This window comes from Apteryx mantelli, chromosome 4 (assembly GCF_036417845.1).
Source record: "Apteryx mantelli isolate bAptMan1 chromosome 4, bAptMan1.hap1, whole genome shotgun sequence".
In the NCBI taxonomy this organism is placed as follows: domain Eukaryota; kingdom Metazoa; phylum Chordata; class Aves; order Apterygiformes; family Apterygidae; genus Apteryx; species Apteryx mantelli.
This window is the reverse complement of record NC_089981.1, coordinates 75,733,485-75,743,092: the sequence shown is the minus strand read 5'-3', so window position 1 is coordinate 75,743,092 and position 9,608 is coordinate 75,733,485. Positions and strand designations below refer to the sequence as shown.

The following is a 9,608-nucleotide window of genomic DNA, read 5'->3' as shown; positions in this document are numbered from 1 at the left end:
CTCTTTTGCAAGTTGTTGTGGTTTGAAAGCTTAAATCTGACTTCTGATCCCTCCCGATTCTATAATAGCTGCCTTTGCACTGCAGTTTTTCTAGTGAAAAACCAGAACTCCTGGGAGGAAAGATAAATAAATAAATAAAATTATTTGCTTTAAATGTGTAAAGTGTTCCAATAATTTTAAACAGTTTAATTTAAATTTTAAACTGCAAATCTTCAACCTCTAATCACTTCTAAACTGAAGTGGTTTTAACCAAATGTGAAGTGCTGCAGTGTTTGAAATGATTATGCTTGGAGTAGACGACTGTAAACTTTGGAGTGGGTTTCAAACTATTTTTTTTTTTTAAACAAGCACTTGCACAATATTGAACTATTGCAGCTGAAGAAGGAGAGGGGACGAGAGGGAGGCTCTCTTAACACTGCAGGACCCAAGCAGTGAAGGGATGGCAGCACTGGGAAGGCTTCGGAGGTACAGTGCCCGGCGCCAGGCTGCGGAAACGTCGAGGACCCCCTTCCCTGCCGCGCTGGCGGGGGGCGGGCGGAGGCGCGGGGGGTCCGCGATGCCCCGGGCTCCCGCGCCGGGGCCGGGGCAGCCGAGGGAGGCACAGCCGAGGGGAAGGGATGCGTGCAGCCGGGGGGGCGGTTAACACTCGCCAGTTCGCAGCTATGTTTTTAGGACTCTTTCCAGCATTACTTTCTCTTCGACATTTTTATTTTAGGGCTTTCAGTCCTTGCATTATGTGTTTTTCCTGTTTCAGGGAGAGAGTAAGAAACTTAAACTAAAATTCAGAAGCTGGTCCAGGACTCGGCTCCAGCTGGAAAAACACATGTGCTGGCATTCAGCTCCTGTGAGCTCCTTTCTGACTATTTTGAATGCTGGCATTGTTACAATAGGCAGGGGAGCAGCCATGATAGCCCAGGGTGACAAATTGCTCAGCCTTGTGCATATGTGTTTTTGCCTGGCTGGTTTTTATTAGCATGTAAGCATTGTCTGCGGACTGCGCATTCTTTCCCTTTCATTTTCATGACCCTGTCCAGTTCAGACGACTGACAGATTCACTATGTGATTTCCAGCTTTTGATGATTAACTTTTTGACAGCGGTCCTTATCTTTTATTTAATATTATTATGATGATTATAACAAAGGGCTGCATGTCGGGCAGCATGGAAATCAGACCAGGTGCTGCCTCCTTAACCCTTGTGATAACTTTGTGTTGATTTAACAACATAACGAAAGACCACTTAATGGATTAAACAAGGAGAAAGGGGAACAACGGCAGAATTGAATTATTTGGGTTACTGCAATAGGTAGTTATTTTATGCCAATAGGTAGCTATTTTATGCCCTGTTTCTTCAAGATTTTTGGTACTTACTTAACTCTCCTCAGGCGAGTAATCCCATTGACTTAAATGGGACTACACATATGTGTGTAAGGGCCAGGACCTTATTATGCAGAGAGGATGTAAATAAACATCAACTTTGGTTAAAAGGAAACTCTTGTAAATGAGTGAAACCAAATGAACAAACAGAAAGCAGATGAAAGAGAAAACATCCCTTCTTCCCGAAAGAGAAACGTTACATGCATCACTTCAGATTTGGCAGCCTCTTGTCTCTTGCAGACTCTTTTTGTTTGTTTAGAGATGGCTGAATTACTATTTTTGATACCACTTAGGACCGTGTGCTGGAAAAGGGTTCTTGTCAAAGATTCGCAGTGGGCTGGACAAGATCTCTCCAGCACACTGTGCACTCTCCAGCAGGGACAACTGGGGAAATCTGCAAGGGGTAATTTTTGCTGCACAGTCCCTCTTTTGCATATGAATTTGCATGACAGATATAAACACACTTTGCGTGTGCAAATCAGAAATAGCTGCTTGTTGGGCATTTGCCAGGGAGAAAGGCTTTGACTTTGCAGCTTTCTTTCATTGCTGGTCCAAGAGCTTCAATCTCTTGTCCTCCAGCTGGTGATTAAATTATGCATATGTATCTCTATAACTTGTAGGTGAGTATTGCTCAGTTTCACCTTCTTTCCTGATGGTGGAAGCTAGTGGAATGATACTCATATGCAGAAGCCCAACTTCTCTCCTACTCCAGGGTCTGCTTTGTAGAAGACTGGCTCCCTGATTCCTCAGCTGTACTTTTCCCATGTGAGTTAAGATACTGCTTTGTTACTTTGATTTGAAACAGCTGGTGAAGGGATCTTTGCCACTGAGGTTTTGGTGACAGGGTGGAGTTTAAATCTTCAAATGCCCTCTCTAAACATGTCTCCTTCCGTCTCTGCCTTGCTGGGAAGGAGGTGAGGTTGGCATTAGGAAATGCCTCTGCTGGTTTTATGCCAGTAGAAAATATTCCTCTGCTTGGGGAATTCAGTACTGGCAAGCTGTGGATGGATTATATCGCCTTTATGCCACTCAAGCGGAGCAAAGGGGTTGAGCAGGGGCAAAGAGTCCCGTCTCCCTGTTTAGCAGAGATCCCTCTTTTATGTGCTGAGATTTTCTGACCAGTACATCACATGACTGGATTCAAGCAATGGAGGATAAAAGCAGTCCTTTCAGTGAGTGGAAACCCAGTCAAGAATGTGTGAAAACTATCTGGTAACATCCACATTAAGGTCCATTAAGGTTTTTGTATATAGTGAAGTCAATGGAAAACCTGCCGTCTTCTATGAATTTTGGATGACCCTTATATATCGATTTCAGTGATGAGAGAGAGGTCTTATCATAGCTTGCTGTCTTGGCTAAATGCTGGAGGTTGACCACTGAAGGTACAAGGTGTGAGTTGTGACTGCATGAATTAAGAAGCTAGGCTTTTATGTTTCTGTTTGATCTCCATCAAAGCCCGTCTTGTTTCCCACTGCTTTCTCCTGAGTCTTCTGGAGTCGACTCTGTGTGCTGCCCTGGCGTGGGACAGCCCCAGACCTCCACCCTGCTGCTGGTGTGGCACCTCTGGAGTCATGCAGTGCACTTGTAGGTCTTGAGTTCAAGCCCCTGGCTCTGCGGCAGGAGGTGTTGGGACCCCTTGAAGCTCTTGGGCACCTTGTTCTGGTGCAGTGATCTTAGGGCCATAGCTGCACTGCAAACACCTGAGCCTGGGCTCCCACCTAGAACTCTATTTCAGCACTTCCAGCCAAAGCACTTCAATTATTTTCAGTAGCTTTCCCCAGCCCCAGCTTTCATTTCAATAGAAAATTTTGAAATTTCCACTTTTCATTCTGATATGGATATTTTCTTCTTTCAAAATTGCAAAATTTCCCCCAGAAAGAACATTCTGGAAGCCAGCTCTAGTCATGGTTTGCACCTGGCTAACATGTCTTTGAAAGATAAAATGAGAAAAATGTGTGAGAACATAGGCTGGCAAACTGAGAGGGGGATTTTCTCGTGTCAGAAAATAAATAAATAGTGCCTCACTCTGCAAACACTTACTGTGAAGTGCTTATTACTGGGGGTGCTCTGAACACTTAAATGGGTTGTGCCCTGGGAATAAATACGAGACTTTGGACCATCACCTTGTGTAAGTCAATATTGCTCCCTTGAGGTAAATAGAGTAATGATGATGTATCTTTGTGGAGGATCCGGCTCTATATTTCATGGGAAGCTTTTGCAGGATACGGCCCACTCCAAGGTTTCATTTCCCGCCTGGCACAGAGTGCATAGGTCGGTGAGCAGGGGGAACATGCGTGGGTGCTGTTCCAGCAACTCGTGGCCACCACTTTCTCCTGGCCCATGCCCAGCCGCCCCAGTTGTGCCAAGAAATTGGCTGTCGGCGGTGGGACACCATGGGCAGGAACCGCTCCGAGGAGCGTGGTGAGGAGTTGGGCACTTTCCATCATTGCATTTCCCATCAGAGAGATCTAACTTAATTTGCTGGCTAATCTCTGGTGGGGAAATTCATTTCTGCTCTGTCTGTTTAGATCGTGGTGACGCCCGCCCATGCCTGCTTTCACTGCACCCTTTGACTACTGGGCTCTCGGGATGGAGCTGAGCAAGGAGGAGGGGTAAAAGGATGCTACTGTCTGCTTTCCCCTGTGCTTGACCCTTGCGTGATATAAGGAGAGTTAGGTCTGCTCAGACATACCTGTCTCCTATGCAGAGCCCTAGAAAACTCAATGCAGTATGAGCGTGGATAATGTTGGAGACTTAAGATTGCTTGAATGTTGTCACTCCCTTACTGGGTTTTAAAGTATAAACTAATGTGACTGTCCCAGTTTCTCTCCTTTTTTTTTTGTTTTATTTTTCATCATAAAATTTTCTCCCTTTAGATAGGAGAGGAACATAAGCAAAAGGATACAATGAAAAGGTAAATGCTTCTCAGCTAGTCTGATCCTGTTCACTTGGGACAAAATTTCAAAACTTCTACACCTTCTTCAGTATTTTGGCTCTGATTTTAATAACTTTTAATCACTTTCCTCGTTAGCTTGATTGTTCATTTTTCAACATGCTCCTTTAACTACTTATATACCTAACAAAGAATAATGCAGAGAAAGCAAACTAATTTATTAGAAAAGCAGAACCACATGGCATTCCATATTGGGCAGATTTGTGATGAGCAATTAATTATTTCTATTTTCTTCTTCCCTGGTTTAAATACAGTTAAAGTTGTTGATGTTAATATTATCAAACCAACATTTTTATATCATTTGCCAGGCTTGACAGAATTAAGTGGATTTCTTTAAGTGATAATAGACATAATTAATTTGGTGTATAAGTTGCTTCATCGCCTTTGAAGTTAAGTAAAAAATGAGATGTTAAGACTGAATTAGTGATATTTAATTGGAAACCATTATAAAAAATAAACTTCATACACGGTAGTTCAGTGAAACAGAAAAAAGAGAGTGTATGTATAACAGCAGAAATTAACAATTTGCAGTTGAACGTTTTGCTTTAATAGCTGCAAGGGTGGCAGTGGTGATTGCTAGCACAATGCATAGAAGGTAGAGAGACACAAAAAGGGCAGGGCTGAGCCATTTGAACATGATTGACAAGAATAGTTACATGAAATTTCTTTATAGGTCACACAAACAGACAGCATAAAACCATTGCTCTTGGAGACAGAGCAAGTGTTTCATTCTTATTTCATCTTTTGTAGTCGTATAATAAATAGTGGTTATATACAACAGTAATACCATGTAAAGGATGATAGGTTCAGCCATGTGTCTCTGCACCTGGCATAGTAGATGTTTGGAAGATAGAAGAAGATGTTAGCATGTTTTGGCTTTTAACATGCAGGACTGCTTATCATGATTCGGAGACCTGGCATTCTCCGGTGCATCCACTGGACACCCTGGAAAATCTAATCTGTGATCCTACTAATATAAATTAGTTATTACTCTCAGATAATATCAGTTGATTATCAGTTCAGTCCTGTGCAGAGTAAAATTTGGCTGTTTAATAAAATGAACAGGTCTCCAGTCTTCCTTTTCTCTCAGAAATGGCCTAATTTAAATCGTAAGCTATTAGAAGAAAGCTTGTTTTTCATCCACCAGGATTTAACAGCTATGGCAGGAGGGTATGTGGAAGGAGAGGAGAAAGGAGGGAGCTGAATTCCCTAAAACGTAACAGGCCAGCCTAGTTAACCAGCAACTCCTAACTAATTGCTACCCCTAACTATTGGGGTAGGAATTCCCCCCCAATAGTAGTTTAAGGCATGTCAAAACACATATGCTAGTTATGTTCCTTTACAGTCCTGCAGAAGTGAACACTCTAGTTTATACTGGAAGCTCATTAGGTAAAGTCCGCTGTGTAGGTGAAGCGATTACAGTGGTGCCTACAACAGGATGAAAACTACTTAAGCTTTTATTCCACCTGAATTTGCAAGGAAATAGTGTGGATTATAATAGCAAGAATCCCTCTTCCCCTCCTACACCTTTGTTGACAGTGAACACATGCACCGAGTTCATTCTTGGTCAAGTATGTATCCTCAGTCCTCCCAAATCTGGGTGGAAGAAAGATGGGGTGCTGCTAAGCAGTAAACAGAAGATGCCTGTGGTCACCTTTAAATTACTGTTATGGTGAAAGGTGCTAATAGCTGCCATCAAGTGAGCCTTTGATCCAAAGACAATAATACATCTCATTAAAATCAGTGGGTTTGCCAAACACTCCTTTTCAGGCTCTGGAGAAGAAGCAATTGAGCCTCTTTATATAGGAATAAAATAACAGGCACAGACAATGGAGGGATTTCAGACAACACTTGCCAGGTCAGAGCCGAGCATGTAGACAGGGGGATTTCTTTGGTGACAACACAGGGGAGAGGATATTGGGTTTGCAGCTGCTGAGCGTTCACTGGCAAAAAAGCCATCAGAAATTCAGGCGGAGCAGTTGTGTCTCCCAGGCCCTGGGAGACAGGAGCGGGACTGAGAGCTGGGTGCGGAGCTTGGTGCCGAATTCTGGGTACGGAGGTTGCCGCCTTGTATTCCCCTTGTGCTCAGAGGAACAAACTTCAGGTTTTGTGAAAAAAGAAAAAAACTGGAGAACATCACTGTTATGTGTCACTGTTTTCTCATTTTAACTGAAACAGTCCTGGAGGGAACTGAGTACTATCTAACTGCTAAGACCAAAGGAGCAACCTTATGCCCTTGAAAACCAGCGAAGTCAGTAGGAGACTCCCATTGCCTTTTGTGAGCTTCAGATCAGGTCAGAATTGCCAAGAATTTGATACTGCTGAGATGATTATCTCAAGGAAATGTTTCTGAGGGAACTGTAGAGCAGGGGAGATGCCGCTGCTTTGCCTGGTTTTGACAGTATGTCACATTGGATGGATGCTCTCTTCACTTTCCACACTTTGACAGGCCGTAAAGGCTAATTAAACAAAACTACTCAATTCACATGCTTCCTTCAAAGCAACACACACTCATCCTGCAAATAGTTAATACCTAGTATCTAGTCATAACTAGTCAATGTGATATAACACATATTGCAGGAGCCTGCTGAACACAGATATTGCCAATTAACACATGATATTACCAATCAGCATTTATGCCATTTATAGAACACATCCCATTCCAGCTACTCACTGTAGCTTCAAGATCCATAATGATATGAAAGCATTTTTCAAGTAGGATTTTATGTCAGAGAGGGAGTAAAGCTCTGTGCTGTTGAAGAGAAGGAAGGATGACGAAGGGATGAGCTCTAGCGAAAGAAGAAGCCCTTTACAAACATACAAAAAGACAAGGTCTCTGCCCAGAGGGCCTTACAATCTCCGGCAGAGGAAATTCTGTGTATAAGGCATCAGGGCATGTCAGTGGGAGGAAGGAGGGAGGGGGAACAGGGGTGTGATAAAACGCAGGTGTGTACCCTGGAGAACAGTTTTTTTGTATTGTGCTTTGTGAGAAGATTGCTGAAGTTAGGGGAGGTATCTATCTCCTGGGCAGAATCAGTGGGAAACAGCAGAAAATAGAGTAAAAGAATGTAGTTTTAAACAGATTTAATAAAAGACAATGAATGGGGAGAAGGCTGCTTTCTGCTTCCACAGTTTCGGGCTGGCTTGGGAAAAGTGAGCCTTCAGTATGAAGCAGCCTAGGTGTTGCTGTGAATTACACCAACACAGAAAATATTTGACTTTAGGATCTGATGGGACATTTTTCATTTCTCCCCACTCAAAAAAACAAATGGTATCTCCCTGCCTATTCTTCCTGTCCTTTTGCTGGCACAGGGTTGTTGAGAAAATCTGCCACAGATTTCCCTCAGTGCTTACATTCAGGGCCAGAATCTGACCTGGGTATTTTCCTCTGTCAGCAACGTGTGCTCAGCGGCTTAATTCAGTGAGAAGTTCCCCTGCCTGAGAGACTGGGAGTGGAAGCCCAGGGGTTGACTAGAGAGGCTGACAGGCTCCCCAGTGATGGGCCGTGGGGGAGAAATACATATACGTATACATACACTTACTTACATATACATCTATTTTTATATATAAAGCGACAAGAAAATAAGAAAACTACTGACAAAGAATACTCCCTAAAAATAGTCTGATGCACAGTTTCTTACAAGGCACTATTGCATGCTGCCTCTGATCGTGCAGTCTGCATGAGTGAGGAGTTAAAGTGAGCCAGCATCTTAGGCTGAAGCAAAAGAAAATGGGCCTGGAAAGTTTGAGAGCATGTCTGTCCTCTTTCCTCCTCATTTCCTCTTTTTCACTTCCTCTTGACTGTCCTCTTTCCCTCTTTCCTTTCTTTGGGAAGTAGGAGCTGTGTGTGCCTCCCGCTGGCTGCTGGAATAAGCTAGTGTTAGTATCTTGTTGAGGAATGATTTTTTTTTCCTCTGTGGTCTTTCAGCTGAGGTGCTGTAGTATTAGGTTTAGTATTCTCTTGATGCCAAATAATCACGTTGTTCTCACTCAGCTTGTCAGGAGGTTGCACTGGAGCCTCTGAGGTGACTGGGCCTGGAAAGTCACTAAAAAGAAAGGTGAGTAATTGCCAGGGGTATTTTAGAGGTGTTTCTGCCTCCTCCGTAATTAAGAAAGCACAGCTTGGGGGTTATATAGACGTTTGCACTATTTTTTTTTTTTTTTGTCATCTCATTTACCTTTAACAAGAGAAGTCTGAATTGTGCTCCATTCCCTCATCCCCTTCACATTTTTTAAATGATATGGGAAAAAAGAAACAGAAGGGAATTAGCAAAGTCATGCCTGAAAATGTCCCCCTCCCCTTTTTCCACTGATGAGAATGAATACAGAATGTGACTAGCACCCCATTTTGCATTAGTTCTAGATTCTGGAAGAAAATGAGGGGAAAATGTAATGTTTGTAGCACAGGTGTGTTTTCTTCCTAATGCAGGCTTTTAGTAGTCACTTCAGCCTCAAGTGTTTTACATTCAAATCATACTGGTTAATTACCGAATTTCATTCCTCTGTAAGATTCCACTGGTCTCCAAGTACTTGTCCTTTCTCTTTTTTTCTAGTAGTTTGCAAGAGCGCATGAACTTCTTCAACTACTATTTTCCATTTCTTGAGGCAAGACATTGTGTTTCCTCTTCATGGCCACAATGGAAATTGCCAGGGGATTTCTATGCGTCGAAGCAGATTCTGAGGATGGCTTCAGCGAAGATGATTTCTTCAGAGCATCATTCTTGGAAACATTGTACTACCCAGCCACAGAACTCTGACTGGCTTTTCCCTCTGTAGGAGCTACTTAGAAAAAGGAGAAAAAAAAAAAAAGAAAGAGAGAGAGAGAGAGAGGGAGAAATTGCTTTTACCAAATAATATAGCACTAAATTAGTAAGGGCTTCACGTTTTTCTTTTATGGCTGGTGAATGAGAACACTGTGCTAGCAGCATGTAAGAATTTGACATGCAAGCACAGAGCTAGTAAAGAAAATTAAAATTTCTACTAAAATTTTTCTAAGGTGTTTTCTTCTGAAGAAAAAAATCAGAATTGTAAGACCACTTTTCTGTCTAAGGTTTACATGACTTTTGATTAAAATGTGTAGCTCATTTTAAAATAAAAAGCTATTTTCTTTAACCAAAATTCTCAAAAGCAGCAATTTTCATAAACTATGAAAACACAGAAAATTTTGAAAATCACAATCCTTCCTATCCCCAGATAGCTGGGGAAAAATGATAGGCATTTTATTGGCTTTGCTAAGCACATAATGTGCTGTTTGGACTTCAATACAGTGTTTCAAAGCATT

The 9,608-nt window shown here is 42.4% G+C and overlaps 1 long non-coding RNA gene across 1 annotated transcript; it reads left to right on the top strand.

Annotated features, from left to right (window-relative positions):
• Window positions 1-379: 379 nt before the first annotated feature.
• Window positions 380-9,402, top strand: LOC106483168 (uncharacterized). The gene is made up of 3 exons (XR_001292308.2): window positions 380-465; window positions 8,322-8,385; window positions 8,881-9,402. It is a non-coding gene; the product is annotated as an uncharacterized lncRNA (long non-coding RNA).
• Window positions 9,403-9,608: the final 206 nt, after the last annotated feature.